The sequence below is a fragment of the Arvicanthis niloticus genome, chromosome 1 (genome assembly GCF_011762505.2).
Source record: "Arvicanthis niloticus isolate mArvNil1 chromosome 1, mArvNil1.pat.X, whole genome shotgun sequence".
Taxonomy (NCBI): Eukaryota; Metazoa; Chordata; class Mammalia; order Rodentia; family Muridae; genus Arvicanthis; species Arvicanthis niloticus.
This window is the reverse complement of record NC_047658.1, coordinates 33,972,603-33,996,360: the sequence shown is the minus strand read 5'-3', so window position 1 is coordinate 33,996,360 and position 23,758 is coordinate 33,972,603. Positions and strand designations below refer to the sequence as shown.

Genomic DNA, 23,758 nt, shown 5'->3' with positions numbered 1-23,758 from the left:
GGAATAGAGAGTATTAGCTAGGGTTTATCGCATAGCCATAAGTTATTAGTAGAAATCTGTATAATTAATATCAAGATGAAGATATAAATTCTTAAATGGCACCAATTTACTTTGTTTACACATTTTAAGGTTTTCATTGGCATGAGCTTCTTAGTGATATAAGAGTGAGACGAATATTGTTACTCTCATAGGCATTGTACCAGTATAACACATTTAGGAATACAAAGTTAGACCCAGTCCTTCTTTAACTTTTTTTTAACTGATTTGAGATGTTCAGCCTGTGAGTTAAGGGACTATAGCAAATTCATGACTTGGAGTTTATTATAAGGGTGTTCTCTATGTTTTATTTAGAAATAGCTGAGTGGAGTTAACAGGCAACATTCCAGATTACCTTACATGGATAGCTGGTTTTCAAAACATCAGAAATCCTTAGAATTGACATGAGAAACATTTCAGTATTAATGTTCACTTTCATTAGAGACCTGTCTGCTCCAGACAGCTTCCTATATTGAATTCTAAGAAGAAATTGAGCATCTTTGGAGTTACTCCAGTTGTGGTGAGACAGCCACTAGGCAAGAATTGCCACTTTCCTTCTACAGACAAATTACTGTCCACAAAAGGACACACTTGCAGAATAGTCGACTGATTATATCTGCCTAGACAGAGTAATCAGGCCTTAATAATCCTACAGCACTAAGGTCTGTCAGAAGATCCTGGGCCAGAAGGCAGAAGAACAGATGCTCCAACGTTTTGAAGTAAAGCGAGTGTCCAAGTGGTCAGAGGTCTCTATAAATTGGCTAAGTTTTAGAAACTATGATTTGTGCTTCCCACAATTATAGTTAACTCAGTCATTCTGGATTTCTGATGGGGTTGAAAACATATAGCTATTGACCTTAAGAGAAAAGATTTGAGTGGATGGTCGTCAGCTGACATTCATCCTAAAGCCAGGTTCAGAACAAAATGTTCTAGTTAGAGTAGATGACAGAGGAGCTGGTTAGTCAACAAAAGGATGGACTGGGTATTAGGACTATCCTGTAACTCACTGGTACAAATTGGCATAGTTATGCTCTAATTGTATTTTGAGAGAAAAGTTTCATTTTAACAGGAAGGGTGATGTGTAGGAGGAGCTAAGGTAGGAGGAGTACTGAGAGGAAGAAAAGGAGTAAGAAGAGGAGAAGAAGAAGGAGAGGAGAAGCTAGGGGATGAAAGAAAGAAAGAGGGGGGAGACAGGGAGGCAGATATTCATGTATCTCCACCAGTCAAAGATAGTTGTTATATCTAGGTCGGTCAGTGGTTACACCTCTGATTGAACAAATCCAAACTTATAAAGCCTATGATTAACTTTTTTTTTAAAAAAAATGTATAAATGCAAAAAGGAAAAGGGGGTATGGGATAGGGGTTTCCTAAGGGGGGTGTGTGGGGGAATGGGGATAGGGGATTCCATCTGAAGTGTAAATAAAATATCTAATAATAAAAAAAAGAAAATCTCTAAACCACTAATACCTAGAAAGACTAAATAATGCTGCCACCATCCATATGTTAATTTGTATGTGGAAAGTCTAGTAAACTCCAAATTCAGTAAAGTATTTCAGACACCAAAAAAATATGAGATCAGGAGATAAACTTTTATAAGGAAGAGGACACCAGTTTGTTATCTAACACAAAATGATAATCACTAAAAGCATATATTCACACAAGATTATATACTGATCACATTTAATTTATGTCTCAAAATGAAATTATGTATATATGTACATTTGTACATAACAACAATTAGTGAAAGTAGCATAAACTTTAAAGAAATAAAATAAACTATATGGGAGGGAGAGAAGAAAGAAAATTATATAAAAACTAAACTAATTACATTAAAATTGAATAAAATATACAAAATAATTTAAAATTATTTTTGAGTCACAGAGATATAAAGATTAGCTGACCCACTATTTACCATTTGCATAACAAACTTCTGTAGATTTTCACTAATATTGTCTCTGGTTAACAAATATGTTTATTGTGCCAACTTATAAAAAACCAGGCAATGTGCTATGTACTGTACTTTGCAGCTTGTGACCCAAAGGCTGACCCACAAATTCATTATAGAGGACAAATTGTGGCATATCCATAGACACTGGATGAGCTTACCTTTAGAGACACACTGGGCCAACATAAACAACACTTTTCCTAATGTGACCTGAAGTGTGATTTAAGTTGCCTAGAAATTGTAGGGACATACTGATGCTCAAGGTCTGTTATTTATTGAGAGGTTGTGGATAATCATAAACCTCATAATAACATCACCATGTCAAATTGGAAAGAGAAAATTCTAAAACTCATCATTTATAAATAAAAAAGTACAGGCAAATACTCCCTACTAGGTTAAGGAGAATCAATACTTTTTAGGGATTCCTCCTGAGAGAACATTCAATCCCATCCCACCTGGTAAAACAAATAGATGACAGATAGATAGATAGATAGATAGATAGATAGATAGATAGATAGATAGTAGATACATACATACCTAGATACCTACATACATATTGATGATAGATAAGTAAAAAACTCTAAGATTACTCTTGACTATATATTAATTTATAGAATGGATTCACATACACAAACACATAGAAAAACAGAGAGAGACATAGAAACACACACACACTCACATACATGCACACACAGTTCCACATATTGATAAATCCATACACAAAACCCTGTGTTTGTAGAGGTGATGATTTTCACAGTATTTGGAATGAGAATTAAATGAACTGGAAGGTCATACTAGAATTGATATAAACAAACCAAGGTGTTCATTTATGAAATAAATGAAATGCATAATAAAATTACTTGAGTACTTCTCTGTGTTTTTGACTCCAACATAAAAATATATACACACAGAAAGGAAATCCTCATGTTAAATATAGAGTAATCTAGATGTGATCTTTTACATTTGAGTGAATTCAGTTAGCACCCAGAGAAAAAACGAGTATTGTAATATATCCATTACTTGCATTTCTTTATATTATAGAATAATAAGCTTTACAAAGCCTTTTAACTTTGAATAACACATCCATCATCTATTTCTTCCTGTTAGTATAATAGTAGGACATTGTTAATGAGAAATAATGCAGCATCATCAGAGGACATTTTGAAAAACGTGTGTGATACTAAGGTGGGAGGAAATATTTCTATTTCTAGATGCAGCTTCCTTCTTTGATCAATCAGGATAAGAAAATTTCTTATATACATCAAAGACACTAGTTTTTCTGTAAATCTGATTCTAGTAGTTTACTCTGCACAGTAAATTTGCAGTTTATTCAGTGGGAACATCTGGATCATAGTTATCTGCACAACTTATATTCTGTATAAATATTATTCATACCCTTTGGGGCATGGCTAGGAACAGGGATAAACATGAAACAGAAATTGTTCATCTTTCTTTTATGATTTCTTTATGATTCTATACAGGTCACCTAGTCATGTGAGAAGCACATCAGTTGTACACATATTCAAAAAAATAATGAATATAGAAGTAGCAATCTTATCAAGAATTAAAATCAAACTCTACTGTAAATATTTGGGGCCACTCATTGCTTGGAAACCTGCAACAATTATCAGTTTCTGTATTTCTGGACATAAAAGTAGACACATATTTTTCTATTTATTTTCTTTTTGTACAAAGAATTTATCTTCATACAGGCATACAGGTTTTCCTGTTCTCTCTCTCTCTCTCTCTCTCTCTCTCTCTCTCTCTCTCTCTCTCTCTCTCTCTTACACAGGAGAAACAACTCAGAGAATATTAGGACATAGCTATGGACATATCTTTTTTTTTACTTGAGTTTCTAATTTTTCTTCTTTTTATAATTGCTACTCTAAAAACATTTTGTCACATCTGCAAAGAGCTGGAAGTGAAATATGAACAATTTAAGTTTTGGTGGCCTATTTCCTTTCCCTTTATCTTTGAATACAAGTAATCTGAAAGTTGTTCTGGCACAATGTAAAGCCAATGTTCTTATTTGTTCAGCGAAGTCATCAGAGAACAGCATATATTCTAAATTTACAAATGACACCAAGTGCTACCTTAATAAATTTCACTACTATAATCTGTCTTCTGGCATTGAAACTTTTTGCACTTTCATGTGGGTCCTTGTTTCTGGGCCACTGTAGCTACAACCAAACAAGGTTATTTTATAGTACGGTTTCTTGAAACATTAGTTTGTTCCTTTAAACCACAGGAACTCAGAAGTAAGACCCATTTAATAACTTTACCCACAGTTGTGGAATGACCACTAGGGCTCTGGGGCAGGATTGGGAGGGCAGATGTGGGAGCACCCTAATAGAGACAGCGGGAGTGGGAAGGTATAGAGAGCTTATGGAGGGAAAATTGAGAAAGGTGATAACACTTGAAAGCTAAATAAGTAAAATAAAAAATTTTTTAATGTTTATTTTATATACCTGGTAAATGTATTCGGCAAAATATACAAAGCATTTTTAATTTGATATTTTGAGGAATAAGTTTAAAAATTTAATTTGATATTTTTCAGAATCAGGCAGCGCAAGAAATGATTACCCAGCAAGGATGATGACTTTCTTAAAGTTTAAATGTCAAAGACAAGCTCAAATATTGTCCTTTAAAATCTGTTTGATTTTTTTGGAGTACAAAGCAAAAAGGAATCAAATGAAGAACTTTAAGGACAGCCAAATTAAAAGACATGGAATAGAGTAATAGATTATGAGAATAAACACAAATGTAGAGAATCTTACTTGGTGCTATATTTAACCTATCAATACCAGGTGTGTGGTTTTTTTTTTTTTTTCTGGAGACTATGACTTCTTCTTTCATAAGTAAGTGTGTAAGTGTTTCATAAAAATAAGCAACAATTCTTACCTCCAAAGAATAGACATTTAAGCAATAAGTACTTTATTTCTATGTAAATCCCTCATATCTTGATTGAACTTGATGGCAGATACACATTGACTCACATTTCTAACTGTGAAATATGCAAGATTTCAAAGTGACTAGGATTTGAGTTTAGTGGTCTCTTAGTGTTACCTATAGAGGATATATGAGCTATCTCCCAATGAGGGTGTGTTTTGACTAGTCCGATATTAATATATGCAAGCCACTCATCCAAAATTATCAGACCCCTGAGAAAGAGAACCTTCCTTTTCATTCAGTCCAAATATGTAACAAATAATCTTGAAAACAGATTCTATTAATTTAACTACCTTCCTCCAAGAAATCTGGGAAGAATTCTACTAAGAAGGCAACCCATTACTATTATGGCCACTCACAATTAAAAACATTGGGGACTCAAAATTATCTGCTTTTTTGTGTGTACACTTTCTAATAACAGGCAAAGACTACTGTAATCATTCCCTGTCCACTTGCCAGGCATCATTTGTGCAATACTCAATAAAACCTCCAAAAATTCTATGAGAAACACTATCTTTAACCATTTTTAACTAAAATTCCCTGCTTGGTTATTCAGATGTATATTCAATTGTCTTGAACGAGCCACAAAATCTTATAAATCCTCAAAGTTTGGCATTATGTTGGACACATAGAAACAAAACCAATACAGATGAGAGACAGAAAAATAAGAAAAATTATTGAGCCACAACCCTATCATTAACTATAGAGTTACCAGGACAATGGAGATATTAAACAAGGTAAAGACTTGATAAGATCATTTCTGTTGTAAACAAATATTAGTAAGTTCAAAACTAATGATATACCAACATTAAATATAAGCCAGGTATGATATAGTATGGTAGATTCAATCTATTAGCATCAATTTATTCTTCCACATATGAATATTTAGTTAAAATTAAATGCAACTACGACTCCTCGATTATGCATAAGAACAGAAATTTGAATTTTATAAAATTACCACAGAACTCACAAGATCCACAGAATTATATCTAATAAATATAATTTGTAAAAGTGTTCAGTGATACTAAATAGTGATTAAGATAAAGCAGTACAACTAAACTAACAAACATATTGTGATTCACGGAAACTGGGAGGTTGCTGGAACCCTTAGTACATTGAGATTCAAAGCAACAAAGGCAAAAAGAAAAAGAAAAGAAAATTTATGTTAAGCATTTTTATTGGAGTATATGCAAAATCTTTGTTTTTACTATTCTTAAAATATGATGTGTGCAGACATGTAAGTAGGAACAAAGATCTATGTTTTTTCCCCAAAGATAACAACATAAACCTTGAGTTAGCATTTAGATTGAAAAAAAATCCGAGACTTTGATGGTAAAAATGTGATAACAAAAGACAATTGCAGTGTTATGTTTATAGTGCTCTGAGGGCATTGTCAAAGTAGGTAAGGTGATGACATGGGATGTTCCACAAAGTCTCATGTTGTAAAGTGAGAACTCCTGTCCTTATATAAAAATTCTTTTCTAGATTTGATCCCCCAAAGCACCTGAAGGAGCATCAGGTCTGCTGTCTCTGCTCGAAACTGAATGCTGAGTTAATATACCATCCTTGCAGATAAATCAGATCTCCAATGCTGAGTCCTGAATGATATAGATCATCAATATAAAACAATGGCCAGAAGCAATGAGAAATATAGGAATTGCAGAGAAAACAGGAGCATGTTCATTCAGAGCATGTATTGTATCATAGCAAGTTACCTGACCATGCTGACGTTTTCTTTTCACTTTCATTTGCAGATTTCCAGAGCCCAGTTCCTTCACCAAGAAGCAATTTGTCTATCTCCAGCAAGAGCCTGGTACTATTGAGAGCTAGACAACAACCCGGAGAATTACTGCAAAAAACTTTATGTGAATAGATTTTCTTAGGTGTTGTTGACTCTGACAGTCTTTGTAAAAGTAGGAAAATAAAGAAAAGATTTGAGACCAATCAGAAAAAAAGATCTCAAAAAGTGATTAAAAAATGCAATTGCCTGTTGTTACCATGGAGAGTTTTTCACCAAAGCTCCTCCATCATTTGTTGCCCTCCCTGCCTTTGTATCAGGAATAAAAATGAAGATAAATAGAAAAAGGAAAAACAAAATATTAGGACATTATTTATTGGTTTCTGGCTCTAATTAAAAACAGAAAATACTGTTCAGTAATGCTTGTGCGTTTGAGCTTGTATCTGGCTAATGGTACCTATAATAATGTCTCCATTTGTGTCTAGGGACTGCTGCTTTTAATGAAGGGCTGTCAAGTGCACTCCAGAGCTGAACATTTCTAATCTCCTGTGCCAATATTCTATGGTGCTATGTTTGTTCAGAAAATTATCACACATAAATACTTCATGTATCTATGCACATTACAACTTATAAAAAATACACCTAAATCATCTAAAGGCAAACTTGTTCCAGTTTCATCAAGCTATTTACCACATATTACCCTGCATGTTAAATTATAGTGATGCTAACAAATATGAGAAGAAAGCCATTAAAAAAAAATACTTAAAATCTATGCATACTAAAATTATTTCGTTCTGTGTGTGCTCACGTTTGGATTTTATAAGCAGAGATGATATATGATATATGATATATAGTATGGTGTATAATTGAGAACATATAATCTGTTATTGAGATGTCATTATTTTGTAAACATTTAACTTAACATTTATATGTCATATAATGTTTTAAAAATACCATCGTTACATACAATACATTATGGTTACCCACAAAATCTATAGCTAATAATTCAATGACACTTAATTTGATCTCTTTTAAATAACACACTCAGCTGATTTAGCACTGTTGCTATGTGCTCAGAAGCATAAAGTTCTACAGGTTCATAGGTACCCTCTGATATTCACCATTCCTGAAATATATAATTTTCCCTGTTCTACCGGTTCACCAATAGCCTGCAACTCCTGCAAGTTTTTTCTATCCCAAATCTCATGACTTCAAATTAAGTCATTCTCATTTATAGCTTCATATTTTTTATACTTGACTGAAATTTTAAGTCATTTCTGTGTTAATGCTGTTCCCCTCTGAGCAACACACTTGTAGCTTAAGACAAGAATCCCCGAATTTCTACTTAACCCTAGATGTTACAATTGAACCAATCTTCTGACAAAGTATACTCCTGAAATGTAAACACTTTTCATTTATTCCTAATAATTTTTCTTTAAGCAGCAGTCCTTTGTATTAGCAGATTTAAATATGTACCCCGGTTTTCATATTGTATTACTCATTGTTTGTTATTGTTAATTGCTGAAAATTTATGATAGTTTGAAGAAATATATGCTCCCAAATAATATGGAAAAATTACAATTACTTAATTACCAATACATGATGATAGTAAGAATTATTTGACTTCCTTCGATGATGCCCCCCATCCTTTTGTAAGTATTATGTTTCAGGTCCTTTCCATCAGTACCCTGTTAGTGGTATGTTTCTCATTTTCCCTCATTCCTTCAACTTCTGTTTTGTGTGCTTGTCATTTTGTTCCCAATTGTTTGTTTAGTTTGGTTTGGTTTTGGTTTTTGTGGTATGGTGCTCACATCTTAAGTTTCACTACATGTTTGCTGTGTAATGTATATTATATCCCATAATTTGAGAGAATTTATGACTAATAAAGTAAACTTATAGTACTTCAAATGTCAGATAATGTTAACAACTGTTAAGGAAAGGCTGTTCCTGCTAACTCTCTGACCCAGTATAATTTCTATCTGTCTTTATACCCACAAATCTTTTAACTGTCAACTTCAGCAGAACTATTAATTTTACAGCATTAAGAGGCAAATTACTGCACAGGTTAAACTACAGAGATTTTATAGTGGTCTGTCTAAAGACTTAGACACTATTGCAGATATTGCAGAATATGCGCAAAAAGACTATAATACCCAGAAGAAAATGGCATTTTACAAAATGTCATTTGTGTAACATAAACAATCTGCACACTAAAATCCCTAAACCACAAGTACCTAGAAAAATTAACAACATGCCGCCCCAATCCATATATTAATATGTATCTAAAAAGCCCAGGAAACTCCAAATTCAGAACAGTATTTCAGACACCTAAAGAAATATGAGATCATGAGATAAGCTTCTATAAGGAAGAACACTACAGTTTGTAATCTAACACAAAATGGTTATCACTAAAAGAACATATTCACATCACTAACACTATATACTTATGACATAAATACATGTCTCAAAAATGAAAAATGAAATAATGTATATATGTATGTTTGCACATAACAACAATTAGTGAAAATGGCATGAACTTTAAAGAGATATAGTAATTTATGTGGAGGGGAAAAAGAAAGAAAATAATATATAGATAACTATATTAATATTCCAAAATGTACACAAATTAATTTACTAATATATTCTAGTAGCAGAGATATAAAGAGTGTTTAACCCTCTGCTTAACATTTGCAAAAACAAATCTATTTATAATTTCACCAATGTTCTCTCTGGCTATCAAATGATTTTATTATGCTAATTAAAAAACACAGGCAATGAGCTATGTACCCTTGTGAGCCAAAGATATTATTCAGCACAAATTATGGCGTGCCCACTGATACACTGATGAGCTTCCCTTTGCAGGACTTCCTTGACTAATATTCTCAACCATCTTCCTAATTTGATATGCAGTTAGATTTGAGTTGCATAGATGCTCAAGGTCTGTCACTTAGTGAACGGCTGTGAATAATCAAAAACCCAACAATAACATTACCATATCAAACTAGAGGGAGAAAGTTCCAAAATTCATTACACATAGATGAATAAAGTATAGGCAAATATTTGCTACTATGGTAAGGGGAATAAATATAATTAAGAGATTCATTCAAAGAAAGATGATTACTCATTAGTGGATATTATTATGTAGAATGAACACACACACACATGTACACACACAGACTAAAGGAGAAGTTGTGGGAGAGAGAGGGAGACAGAGATGGAGGTAAGAGTGTAGATGGAGACAGGGAGATAGGATAGCGGTAGAGATGGTAGAGATATACAAACTCATAAACCCATATAAAAACCATTTTGTTTGTAGAGGTGATGAGTTTAACGGTATTTGGAATGTTATAGAAAAATTAAAGTGAAGAAACTAATACGTTTCTTTTTGAAATAAAGGAAATTCATAATAACACTATTTATTTTTATATTTATATAAAAATATTTATATTTATATATTTTGATATTTATTATTTATCTATGTGTTTTTAATAAAGGTATTTGTGTTAATCTATGTGTTTTTAAACTCCCACATAAAAAACATGTAAAAAATCAATTCTTATGTTAAATGTAGAATGATATAAATGTGATATTAATCTTAGTGATTTTAATAAGCACCCAGAGGAACAAATGATTGCTGTAAATTATATTATAATTGCATTTCTTTATATTATAGACTAATAAGTGTCACAAGACATCTATTTTTTGAATGGTTCAGTTTGTTTCCTCATATCATATAGAAATAGGATATTCTTACTGAAAAAAAGCAGAATCTATAGAGAACATTTTGAAAAATGTGTGTGAAACTGAAGTGGGAGGAAATATTCTTATTTCCAGATGCAGCTTCCATCTGGAATCAATCACAATAAGACAATTTGATGTATATATACAAGGCACTAGTTTCTCTATAAAACTGTTTCTGGTAGTTTACCCAGCACAGTAAACTTGCAGGTTATTCAATGGGAACTCCTGGATCATAGGTATCTGCCCACCGTATATTCAGTATAAATACTAGTCAACATTTTTACTCTTTTTGCCAGGACTTGGAACAGAGATAAACATAACACAGAAATCATCTTTCATTCTTTTGTGTTGTTTTTATGATTTTATACAGGTCTCAAAGTCTTGTGAGAAGCACATCAGTTTCAAACATGTTCAAAGAAATAATGATTACAGAAGTAGCAATCTTAACCAAGAGGAACAATGAAACTCTCTTGGAAATATGTGGGAACATACATTTCTTGGAACTGCAAAGATTATTAGATTATACATGCCTAGATATGAAAGCAGACATATACCTTCCCATTTATTTTATCAATATAAGAAGGTTCTATCTGCATACATGTAGTCCTTTGTTTTCTCTTTTTCTTACACAAGAGACACAACTCAAAGAATAATAGGACATAGCTATGGACATATATTGATGTATATCAGACTTTCAATGTTTTCTTCCTGAAATAACTGTTCATGAAATATTTTATACTATCTACACAGAGATGGTGGAAGCAATGGGAACAATTTATGTTACGGTTGCCCCATATTCTTCCACTATATCTTAGTCTACATATAATCTGATAGCTGTCCTTGTATAAACACAATGGTCTTGTTTGTCAGTGAAGTGGTCAGAGGAAAGAGTAGAATTTCTATACTTGCATATGACATAAAATACTACATTATTCACTTTTACTACTATAATCTTTTTTTGGCATTTAAACTGTTTGTACTTTCATGTGCAGTCCTTATTTCTGTGTCCCTTTAGCTCAAACTAAAGAAGGTTATTTTGTAATACCTTTCCAAAAAACAGTTTTTTTCCCTTTAAACCACAGGAATTCAGAACTAAAAACCATTTAATACAATTTTTTATTTCACTCTAATTGAAGATGCTGTTACACTTACTGCACCTAATTCAAAATTCCAAGGCTAATAGATTATCAATGATCAATAACTCAATTCACTTCACAGAGTCAAAGCTTAGATACAAAAGTGGCAGTTAGGTTCCACCTTGTTGGTGGATTGTTTATAGATCCATTTGATTTTCTGGTATAATGTTGAAAAAGGATTCATCTTGAGTTCCTTTTAAGAAATGCACACTTTTTGTTCTGCCTTCTTCTTAGTTCTAAACAATTACTCACTCAACATTTCCCAGTGAGAGTTCTGAAATATAGTTTACTTTAGAGATCTAAATACACAGAAATTTGAAATTTCATAACCCTAAGCAAGAATTAAAAAACATGATCAGAAGACTGACATGAAATGCTTTAGTGTACTTGAAAAAAGAAAAAAACACACTCACTTTGGCTTTGATAGGAAAGTGGATCAATTTAGTAACTAGCCATAGATATCAAAAAGCTAAATATAAATATCATATACTACAGCTATATCACTCCTTTTTATGTGTCCAAGGGTTGTCAACAGCCTTCTGTATCATTCCTTCCTTTAGTATGTTTAGTAGTTATATATTCATAATCTACAGAAAATGGAAACAACCTAACTGTGCCTCAGTTAGTGAAATATGAAGAAAATAGAGTAAGTATACAATGTTAAATGTAATAGAATGTAATGTTTTATAATAAACAGAACTAGAGAATTTCACAGTGAGTGTGGTAATCTAGACCATCAGTTACATATGCCAAATGTTTTGTAACATTAGAGGCTCTTAGGTCAAACCATTTATATCATGACAACTATACAATGGTAACTGCTGAAACAATAAAATTTAAAAGGGACAAAAACTTGGGAGAAGATTTGAAAGAATAATCTGGTGGAACATACTAGGTTTTAAATGATCTGATGGAGTAATTAGGAAGGGAACAGGACTTTATTTAGAAATGTAAAGAGAAGTCAATATAGATTAACAAAACTGAGCAAATATAATTAGAATATCAACTTTCTATTTTAAAATTCCTATAATTAATAAACATCATTGTTCAGAAAACCACCTACTCTATAAATTAAAATTTCATATCTCAGCTGAAAAATGCTTCTTAAAAGTCTCATAGATTACTCATCAAATGAATGCAAAAAACAAGAACAAATCAAAACACACTGTGTAAATCAGTCATGAAATAATTTGATAAAACAAATCCTGTATCTAAATCTCAGGGGTCATTGTGGTAGAGGTACAAGAAAGGTGGTAAAATCTATGATATAATGCTTTGTGATGTAAGACTGTCTTTTACAAATGCCAGTTATTACACTAGCAAAGTTGATTTTCAAAATATTTCCAGAACAAAAATAATGCTCACAGCAAGTTATACAGTTTTCTGGAAAGGAAAAAAAAAAAAAAACAAAAAACAAAACAAAACAAAAACCCAATTGGTTGTCCATTTGAAAATGATCAGCCCTAAACACATAGAGATGTAAAATTATAAAAACTATATGGGCTGTATTTATGTACTTTAATAATAAACTTATACATGTGTTCAGATATATGCATGTAATAATAATTAAATAAAAACAAGCAAAATATATGAGAAGGAGCAAAAAAAATTATATTGGAGAATAGGAGAAAGACAGGGGAAATAAACTGTATTGTAATATCAAAATCAAAGAAAAATTTAAAACCTCACTTTTACCAAAAAGAGGTGAAATCATTGTCTACCTACAGCCCATCTATGTAGATGCATGCAAGCCAATATTGGAATCAAAGAGGATCCCAATGTAGAAGTTAGGCCAAAGACTGAAAGAGCTAAACGGGTTTGCAACCTCTTAGGAAGAAAAGCAAGACAGCATACCAGACCTCCCACAGCTCCTAGGAACTAACCCACCAAACAAAGAGTACACACTGGGGGACACATGGCTCCAGCTGGATATGTAGCAGAGAATTGCCTAATCAGGCATTACTGGGAAATGAGCATCTCAGTTCTGTAGAAACTCAATGATCCAGTGATGGGGAATGCTAAGGCAATGAGGCAAGAGGCCTGGGCATATGAAGAAGCACCTGCATAGTGGCAGAAGGAGGGGCTAAGATTTCTGTGGAGGGGAAATAGGGAAGAATGATAATATTTCAAAAGTAAATAAATAAAATAACAAAAAGAAGTGAAAAAAAACCTCTCAATGTTCACTCTTGGAATTTTGAGAGTTTATTTGTTGTTTTCAGGACTGTGTTTGCTCAGAATGAAGCTCTCCAGGAAATCTTAACCCAGCAAACATAATAAATTTCTTATAGTGTAAATGACAGAGAAAATCTCCAATATTCATCCTTGGCCTGTATTTTTTCAGCCTCTTACAAGGCTACACTCAGTAAATATAGATTTTGCTACAGTAAATTATCTGAGCATGTTCATACTAGAGAGAGGATGATCTGCAATTTTTTTTTGAAAAGTTAAAAATTCCTTAATTTTTTATTCCTGGTACCAGTACCACAATTTACAGGGCAATATACCTGATGTAATGAAAAGCAAAAGAAAAAGCTACAACAGATAAAAGACCTCAGGAATGTACATCTAATTGAAACTACATTGCATTAATCAATAGCTGCACTTTTTGCAAACTGTGGCTATGACAGTCCTGAACAAGAAGGGTTTCCTGTTCAAGCTGCAGTAACTTTTCTGACTATGGATCATCGTTCCTCCTGTGGCAGATTTTTACAGTTCTTCTAATGCATTTGGGATGACTGTCTCAAAGTAACCTGCAGCTTTCCTAACAACTCGCTCTCTCTCCTGCTAAGAACTGTAGCCATTTCTGTTTTGCTTTAAAACCTTCTGCTACCATATCCACTACTTCCACCTCCAGATCCATAGCCATCACTATAGGTACTGCCTGAGCTTCTTCCACCAAAACTGCCCCCTTTCATGGGTCCATAATTTGACTGCTGCTGTCCACTATAATTTCCAAAGTCATTATAGTTCCCTTCACCATAGTTACCTCCACCAAAATTTCCTCATTCATTGTAACCATCATATCCTTCTCCACCACCACCATATCCACCACCTTGGTTTCCATATCCTGGTCTACCACCTCCATAACCTCCTCAACTACTGTAACCAGGACCACCACCATAGTTGCCAGCATCACCTCCAAATCCATTATATCCACCATCACCACCTCCATAACTACCTATGTTGTCACCACCTCCACCACCATAGCCAAAGTTTCCACCAAAGTTTCCTCCACGACCAAATTTTCTTCCACTACCTCCAAAGTTTCCTCCATGACCCATGAAGTTGCCAGATCCACCTCCATGACCTCTCTGTGATCCAGCAGACTGCATCTTTTGTTTAGAAAGGGCCTTTTTCACTTCACAATTATGCCCATTAATAGTGTGGTATTTATGAACAACAATTTTATCAACTGTGTCATGATCATCAAAAGTTACAAAAGTGCCTGCACTTTTTTTTTATCATTTACTGAAAGGATGGAAACAATCTTCAAGCACAGCTAGAGTATCTATTCACCAGGTAGCACAGATGATTGACCTAGATGGGCATGGTTTGCCTTGAAATAGAGGACAAGAGAGTACCTTGATCTATTCTTCTATCTCTTACTTCCTTTCCTGTTTTCTCCAGATTCTGTGAGAATTAGATAGTGTTAAATAAACAGCTCATGAATTTCATACTACAGTAGTATACAGAATGCTGAAACACATTTCTTAGCATTGTCACTGGTAAAACATTATTGAAAATTTGTTGATATTTTTTTAGCATAAAGCAAAGGTAAAGAAAATGATGAAACTTAAGAAAAGGATAGCTGAATTAATAAACACAGAATATAGTAGTAGCTTATGAGAATAAATAAAAATGTAGGGCATTTTACCTGGTACTCCATTTAACAAATCAACACCAGGTGTTTCTTCACTGAAGCCTGCGACTGGTTTCTACACAAGTATTTGTATAAGTGATTCATAAAAATAAACATCAATTCTTACCTCCACAAGAATGGACATTTAATCTAATAAGAATTTCATTTCTATGTAAATCTCTCATAACTTGTTTTATCATGATGGCAGATACACATTGACTGGCAGTTCTAGCAGTGAAACACACAAGATTTCAAAGTGACTAGGATTTGAGCTTAATGATCTCTTAATGATACATATAGAAGATATATGAAATATCTCCCAATGAGGCTATATTTTTGAAAGGATATATATATATATATACATATATGTGTGTATATGTGTATGTATATATATGTGTATATGTATATATGTGTATGTATATAGATAGATAGATAGATTCCTCTTTTAAAACTATCAGAATTTTGAGAAATAGAACCTTCCTTTACATTCAGTCTATATATGCAAAAAATAATTCAATAACAGATTTTATTCATTTAGAATCTTTCCTCCAAAGAATCTGACAAGAAAACAACTATGAAGGCAACCCATTAATATCAGGGCCATTCACAAATTAAAACACTAGTGCCTCACCAATTATTGATTTTATATGTATGTACTTTCTCCAATTACAGCCAAAACCTATCATAATCTTTCTAATCAACTTGTTAGGAGTCACTTGTTCAATAAATAATAAAGCTGCCAAAAATTCTACTAGAACTTCTGTCTTTAACAATTTTCAACTAAAATTTCTTTCTTGATTATTCAGAAGCACATTGATTTCTCCTGAGTTATCCCCAAAGTCTGATAAATCCTCAAAGTTTTCCCTTATATTAGGTACATAGAAGGAAAACCAATACAGATCAAGGACAGAACAATAAGAATAAAATCTAAGCCACAACCCTGTAATTAACTATAGAGTTTACAGGAAGACTTTGAAAAGAACGTTTTCTTTTTTAAACATATGTTAATAAGTTTAAATCTAAAAAATACAAAGAATGATAGACTAAACCTATTAGCATCAATTGATTCTTCCACATATCAATATTTATATTAAACACAACTGAGCATCCTAGATTATGCACAAGAACAGAAATTTTAATTTTATAAAATTACCACAGAACACACAAGAGCCACAGGATTATACCTAGTAAGCACAATGGAAAAAAAATATTCAGTGATACTAAATAGTTATTAAGACAAAGCAATACCACTAAACTAACATACAAATGATGATTCATGCTAACAGGGTGGTTGAGGGAAACCTTAGTATATTAAAAATCAAAGTTAAAAACAAGAAAAAGAAATGAAAATTTTATATGTTAAGCATTTAATTGGAGTATAAGCAAAATCTTTGCTATGAATTAACTTAAAGAAGGAAGTATGCAGATATGTAAATATGAGCAAAGTAATTTGTTTGTTAACAACAATAAAAAATGTTAACCTAATGAGAGAATTAGGGTTGAAATAATGTAAAACATCTCAGACTTTTTATGGTAGCAAGATAATAAAAAGGAAGAATGGCAGTGCCTAGGTTTTAGTACTCTCAGAGGGCTGTGGCATACTAGGTAAGATGATGTCAGAGAATATTCCAGAAAGTCTCATGGTTACAAGGGAGGACTGCTGTTCTCATATAAAAATACTTTACATATCTGTTTGAGCAACAGGTCTCCTGTCTCTGTCAGATACAGAAGGCTGACGTAATACACCATCCTTGAAGATGAATCAGAACTCCAAGGCTGAGTTCTGAATGATAGATCTTAAAACAGAAGCAATAACCAGGAACAATAACAAACACCTTACACGGCAAACAGGAGCAGTTTCATTCAGAGCAGGAATGAGAAGAATCATAGCAAGTTACCTGACCACGCTGACGTTTTCTTTTCATTTTCATCTACAGGTTTCCAGAGCACTTCTCCTCCAAAAAGCAGCTTGTTGTCAGTATCCAGCAAGAGCCTGGTACTAGCTGAGAGCTAGACAACAACCAGGAGCATTACTGGATAATTTTTATGTGAATAGATTTCTTTAGCTGTGGTTAACTCTGACTGGCTGAGTATACGTAAGAAAATAGAAAAAAGATTTTGGACCAATCCGGAGAGAGATCTCAAAATGATAAAAAAGGGAAAAGCCTGTGTTACCATGGAGATTTTTTCATCAAAGCTTCTCTATCTTTTCTCCCCCCTCCCTTCATGTTGCATCTGAAATTTAAAAAAAAAAAAAGGATGAAATAGAAGGAAAAAAGCAAAATGTTATGCAGTTATTCTTTGTTTTCTAGCTCTAATTGAAAACAGAGAAAACAGTCCATAAATATCTGTGCATTTGAGCCTGTATCTGGCTAATGGCACCTATTATAAAGCCTCCATTTGTGCCTAGGGACTGCTACTTGTAATCAAAAGCTGTCAAGTGCACTCCACAGCTGCACCTTTGTAGTCTTCCTGTCCCAATATCTTGCGAAGCTATGTTTATTTGAACATGTATTACAGTAGTTCATGTATTTATGCATATTACACATACAAATAATGTGCTTAAATTATCCAAAAGCACGTTTGTGTCCAGTTTCATCCAGCTATTTACCATATAATAAACTGCATGTTAAATTATAGTAATGTTAAACAAATATAAAAAGGAGTTTATTTTAGAAAAGAAATATCCAAAATCTAGACATACTACAATCATTTTCTTTTGTGTGCATAGATGTGTGTGATTTTTTATTCAGGGAAATACATTGCGTACATATATATGGTGTTCATTTGAGAACTTATAAAATTTTTATTAAGATGTCATTATTTTGTATACATTTAACTTAATATTCTTTTGTAATATGCTTTAAAAATACGACCATTATATACCATACATTAAGTTTTTTCACAATATCTATTGCTAATAATTTAATACCACTTAATTTGAACTTTCTCAATACACACTCATCTGTTTTATCACTGTTGATATGTGTGCAGATGCAGAGTGATATAAAGGAGCATTAGTACTAAGGAAAAGCATAGTACATAAGGATGCTAATCTTCCCCCCAAAATATTACTTTCCCACTGCAACAAGTTAATCAGTTGCCAGCAACTACTACAAATTTATTCCATCTGAACTGTGATGCCTTCCTGTAAAGTTATCCTCATTTCAACATTAGAATTTGTATACTTCACTGAAATTTTAGGATATATGACTTTGTTTATAATGTTCCCCTGTGAGCAGCACTTGTGGAGCAGAAGACAAGAAGCATCTAAATATTGGTTATACCCTCCATGTCACAAGTGAACGAACCTTCTGACAAAGTACACTCCTGCAATGAATATACTTTCCAATTATCTTTAACTTTTTTACCTTTGAGAAGCAGCAGTTTATATTAACAGCTTCAAATGTAAACCACAGCTTTACTTTTGCATAGCTCAAGGTTGGTTAATGTTAATGTGTGAAAATTTATTATAGTTTGAAGTAATATATGCTCCCAAATAATGATAGAATGCAATTATTCAATTATAACTAAAAGAATAGCACATGTTAAATTAAGATTTAACTTATTCCCTTCTACAGTGTCCCTCATTCTACTGTGGTTCTGATGGTTCAGGCCCTTTCAAACACAATCCTCTTAGTGGATGTCCCTAATTATCTTCCATTTTGTCAGCTTCTGTTTTGCATGCTTCTGTATTATTTTTTTTTGTATGCCTGTTCTTTTGTTTGCTGTATTTTTATTTGTGATATGGTGCTAACATCTTCATTCTCACAATATGTCTGCTGTGTAATATGTATTATAACACACAATGTGTGAGGAACTATGACCAATAAAGTAAATCTACATTACTTCACATGTTTGGTAATGTTATCAACTGTTAAGAAAAAGCTGTACCTGCTAATTCTTTGAAACAGTATAATTTCTAACTATCTTATGCCCCAAAACAAATTTTAACTGTCATCTTCAGCATAATTATTAATTTTATGATACTAGGATGCAAATTACTGCACAGTATAAACTGCAGAGAATTTAGAGTGAGTGGTCTGTCTATCCCTGATTGATAAATCAAAAAAACTCACCTTTATTCCAAGAGTTATTCAATTTTGCAGAATGTGAGCAGAAAGATTATAATATCCAGCAGATGAAGACAATGGCTGTTTTCAAACTATTTTGTGTAACATACACAGTCTTCACACTAAAATCTTTAAACCACAAGTATTAGAGGGCTTAATAAAATGCCACTACAATCCATATATTAAAGTGTATGTGGAAAGCCCAGGAAACTTCAAATTCAGTATAGTATTTTAGACACCTAAAGACTTATGAGATCAGAAGATAAACTTGTATAAGGAAGAACACTCCAGTTTGTTATCTAACACAAAATGGTCATTACTAAAACACTAATTCATACAACTATCATTATATACTGATCATGTTTAATTTATGCCTCAAAAATGAAATTATGTATGTATATATATATATATATATACACATATATATATACATATATATGTATATACACACACATATATATGTATATATACACACATATATGTATATATATGTATATATACACACATATATGTGTATATACATATATATACACACATATGTGTATATATATGTATATACACATATATGTATATATGCACACACATATATGTATATATGTATACATGTATATACATATATGTATGTGCATAAACATGTATATATGTATATATATGTGTGTATATATACATATATATGTATATATATACATATATGAATATGTATATATATATACATATAACAACAATTATGTGAAAATGGCATGAACACTAAAGAGATACAATAAACTACATGGAAGCAATAGAAGAAAAAATGAAAAATAATTATATAAGAATCTCCAAAAATACACTAAATAATATAAAAATATTTTCCAGTATCAGAGATGTAAAGAATGTCTAATTCTCTACTTAATATTTGCAAAACAAATGTATGTAGACTTGTGCCAATATTCTCTTTGGTTAAGAAATTAGTTTATTGTAATTACTTATATAAAACAAGCAATGGGCTCTTTACTGTACTATGTATATTGTGACTCAAACCTTTAACCACAAAGTATTCAGCACAAATTATGGCACCTTTTCAGGACGTTTTTGGCTAATACTCTACACTTTTCTTAGAGTAACATGAAGTTAGATTTGACTTGCATAGAAATTATAGGGACATATTGAAGCTCAAGTTGTCATTTATTGAAGGGTTGTGAATAAAATCCAACAATAACATCACTATGTCAAACTAGAAGGAAAAATTCCAAAAGTCCTCATTCATAGATTAAAAAAAGCACAGGCAAATGTTCCCTACTAAGTTAAGGGGTATCAATATCATTTAGGGATTTTTCTTAAGAAAAGATACAATCCAATACTAATTGGTAAGCCAGATAGATAGATAGATAGATAGATAGATAGATAGATAGATAGCATGACAGACAGACAGACAGACAGAGAGACAGACAGACAGACAACTAGATAGTGTTTTATGATGGATATGTTAAAATACTCTACAACTACTCCTCAGAATATATTACTATATAGAATGAACATACACAGACATGAACACACACAGACACACACACAGAGTGAGAGAGAGACATACACACATACACATGCATACATACATGTAAACCCTTACACAATCTACTGTGTTTTATAGAGGGGATAAGTTTGACATTATTTGGAATGGGCATTTGATTAACTTGAAGGACATACAAGAATTAATATAAAGAAACTAGGGTGTACATTTATGAAATAAAGAAATTCATAATAAAATTTCTTGTGTTAATCTCTGTGTGTATTTAAACTACAATATAACTCACACAAAAAGGCAATACTTATGTTGAACATAGTTATCTAAACATGATTTTTATGTTTGAGTAAATTTTATTTGCACCTAGAGAAACAAGTGATTATGTAAATTATCCATTACATGCATTTCTTTATATTTTAAATTAATAAATATTATAAGGCCTTTAATCTTTGAATGGGACATTATTTGTTTCTTCCTGTCAGTATAGTAGTAGGACATTGTTAATGAGAAATAATGTTGCATCTTCAGAAGACGTTTTGAACAATGTGTGTGATATTAAGGTGGGAGGGAATATTTCTGTTTCTAGATGCAGCTTCCTTCTTAGATCAGTCAGGATAAGACAATTTAGTACATACACTGAAGGCACAAGTTTCTCTTTATAACTGATTCCAGTAGTTTACTCTGCACAGTAAATTTGCAGTTTATTCAGTGGCAACTGGTAGATCATAGGTATTTGCCCACCTTATATTAAGTATAAATATTACTCAACATTTTTTTTCCATTTGGGACATGTCTTAGAACAAGGATAATCATCCTTTCCTTTCTGATTCCTTTCTGATTCTATACAGGTCACCTAATCATGTAAGAAGTATATTAGTTGTACACGTTCAAAGTAATAATGGTGACAGAAATAGCAATCTTTAACAAGAAGTAAAATTAAACTCTCCTGGAAATATTAGGGGCCACCCATTGCTTGGAAATCTGCAACAATTATGAGTTTCTATATGCTTGTAAATTAAAGTAGACACATACCTTCCCGTTTATTTTCTCTTTATGAGAAGGTTCAGTCTGCATACAGGTAGTCCTGCATTTTCTCTTTTTCTTACACAAAGAAACAACTCTGACGATCTTAGGATATAACTGTAAACATATGTTCTTGTGTATCAGAAGCTCAAATATTTCTTCCTGCAATAATTAATCATGAAAATATTCTATCCTATCTACAAAGATCTGTAGGAAAGGGGGGAACAATTCAGGTTATGAAGGTCCATTTCATAATCCCTATATCATAGAATACATGTAATTTGATAGCTGTCCTGACAACAATGTATAGCCATAATGTTATTATTTGTCCAATGAAGTGGACAGAGGAATGAGTGGAATTTCTACACTTATACATGACAACAATCCCTACCTTATTCACTTTTACTGCTGTAATTTTTTTTGGCATTTAAACTGTACTTTTATGTGGGGTCCTTGTTTCTGGGTCCTTTTAGCTCCAACTAAACAAGGTTCTTTTTATAGTATTTTTTTGAAACATTAGTTTATTCTTTTAAACTACAGAAACTCAGAACTAAAACAAATTTAATAACTTTTTTAGTTCATGCTAATTGAAGATGCTGTTACGCTTTAACCACCCCTAATTCCTAATTCCATCTCTAATAGACTTCCAGTGATCAATAACTCATTCCATTTCACAGAGTCAAAACTCAGAAAAAAAAATGTGGCAGTTAGATTTCACCTTGTTGGTAAATTGTTAAAATATCCATGGCATAACCTGGTATAATCTTGAAAAAAGACACATTCATCTTGAGTTCCCATTAAGAAATGCACACTTTTTGTTCTGCCTAGAAAAATACTCACTCAAATTTTACCAATGTTAGTCTGCTGTGAAAATAATTTCACCTAGAAATTTAAATTCACAGGAGATTGAAATTTTATACCACCCAAGCAAGTATTTAAAAAACATGAACAGAATACTGACAATAAATTCTTTGGTGTAAGTGGGTAAAGCAAACACACATTCAGTTTTTGTGATAGGAAAGTAGTTCAATATAGTTAGAAATCAATAGCCAGAGATATCAAAATGCTAAATATAAATATCATATGCTACAGTTATATCACTCCTTGTTATATGTCCTAAAGTACTCAAGACCCTTCTGAATGGTTCCTTCCTTTAGAATGTTTACTAGTTACATATTCACTATACAGAGGAAATGGAAACAACTTACCTTTGTCTCTTAGGTGAATTTTTGGTGAAAATAGACAAAGTGTACATTGTGAAAAGTAATAGAAAGTAATGTTTCTTAATATGCAGGCAGAACACATTACAGTTGTTTTCTGATCCCTAAAGCACATTTTTTCATATCATTGTCGCTGGAAAATCCTAATTGAAAGTCTGTTGGGATTTCTTTTTGAGTACAAAACAAAGGTGAAGCAAATATTGAAAATTAAGAAAGGGACATATGAGTTAATATACATATAATATAGTAATAGCTTATTAGAATAAACATTAGTGTATGGGATTTTACCTGTTACTACATTTAAACAATCAATATAATGTGTTTCTTCAATGGGGATTCTGACTTCTTTATTTGAAATTATTTGCATAGGTAAACATTAAAAAAATTGATTCATGCTTCTACCTGAATGGACATTTAATCTTTTAAGAATTTGTTTGTAAAACCTTCATATTTTTATTGAACTTAGTAGCAGATACTTATTGACTGGTACACCTAAATGTGAAACATGAAAGATTCCACAGTGAGTAGGATTTGAGCTTA

General features: G+C 32.3%; 1 protein-coding gene and 1 pseudogene across 1 annotated transcript in view; both read right to left on the bottom strand.

Annotated features, from left to right (window-relative positions):
• LOC143433749 (uncharacterized) overlaps positions 1-23,758 on the bottom strand; it is a 79,756-nt gene that overhangs the window by 54,210 nt on the left and 1,788 nt on the right. The gene's annotated exons all lie outside the window — the stretch shown is intronic.
• On the bottom strand, positions 14,321-22,049 carry LOC117708429 (uncharacterized; annotated as a pseudogene).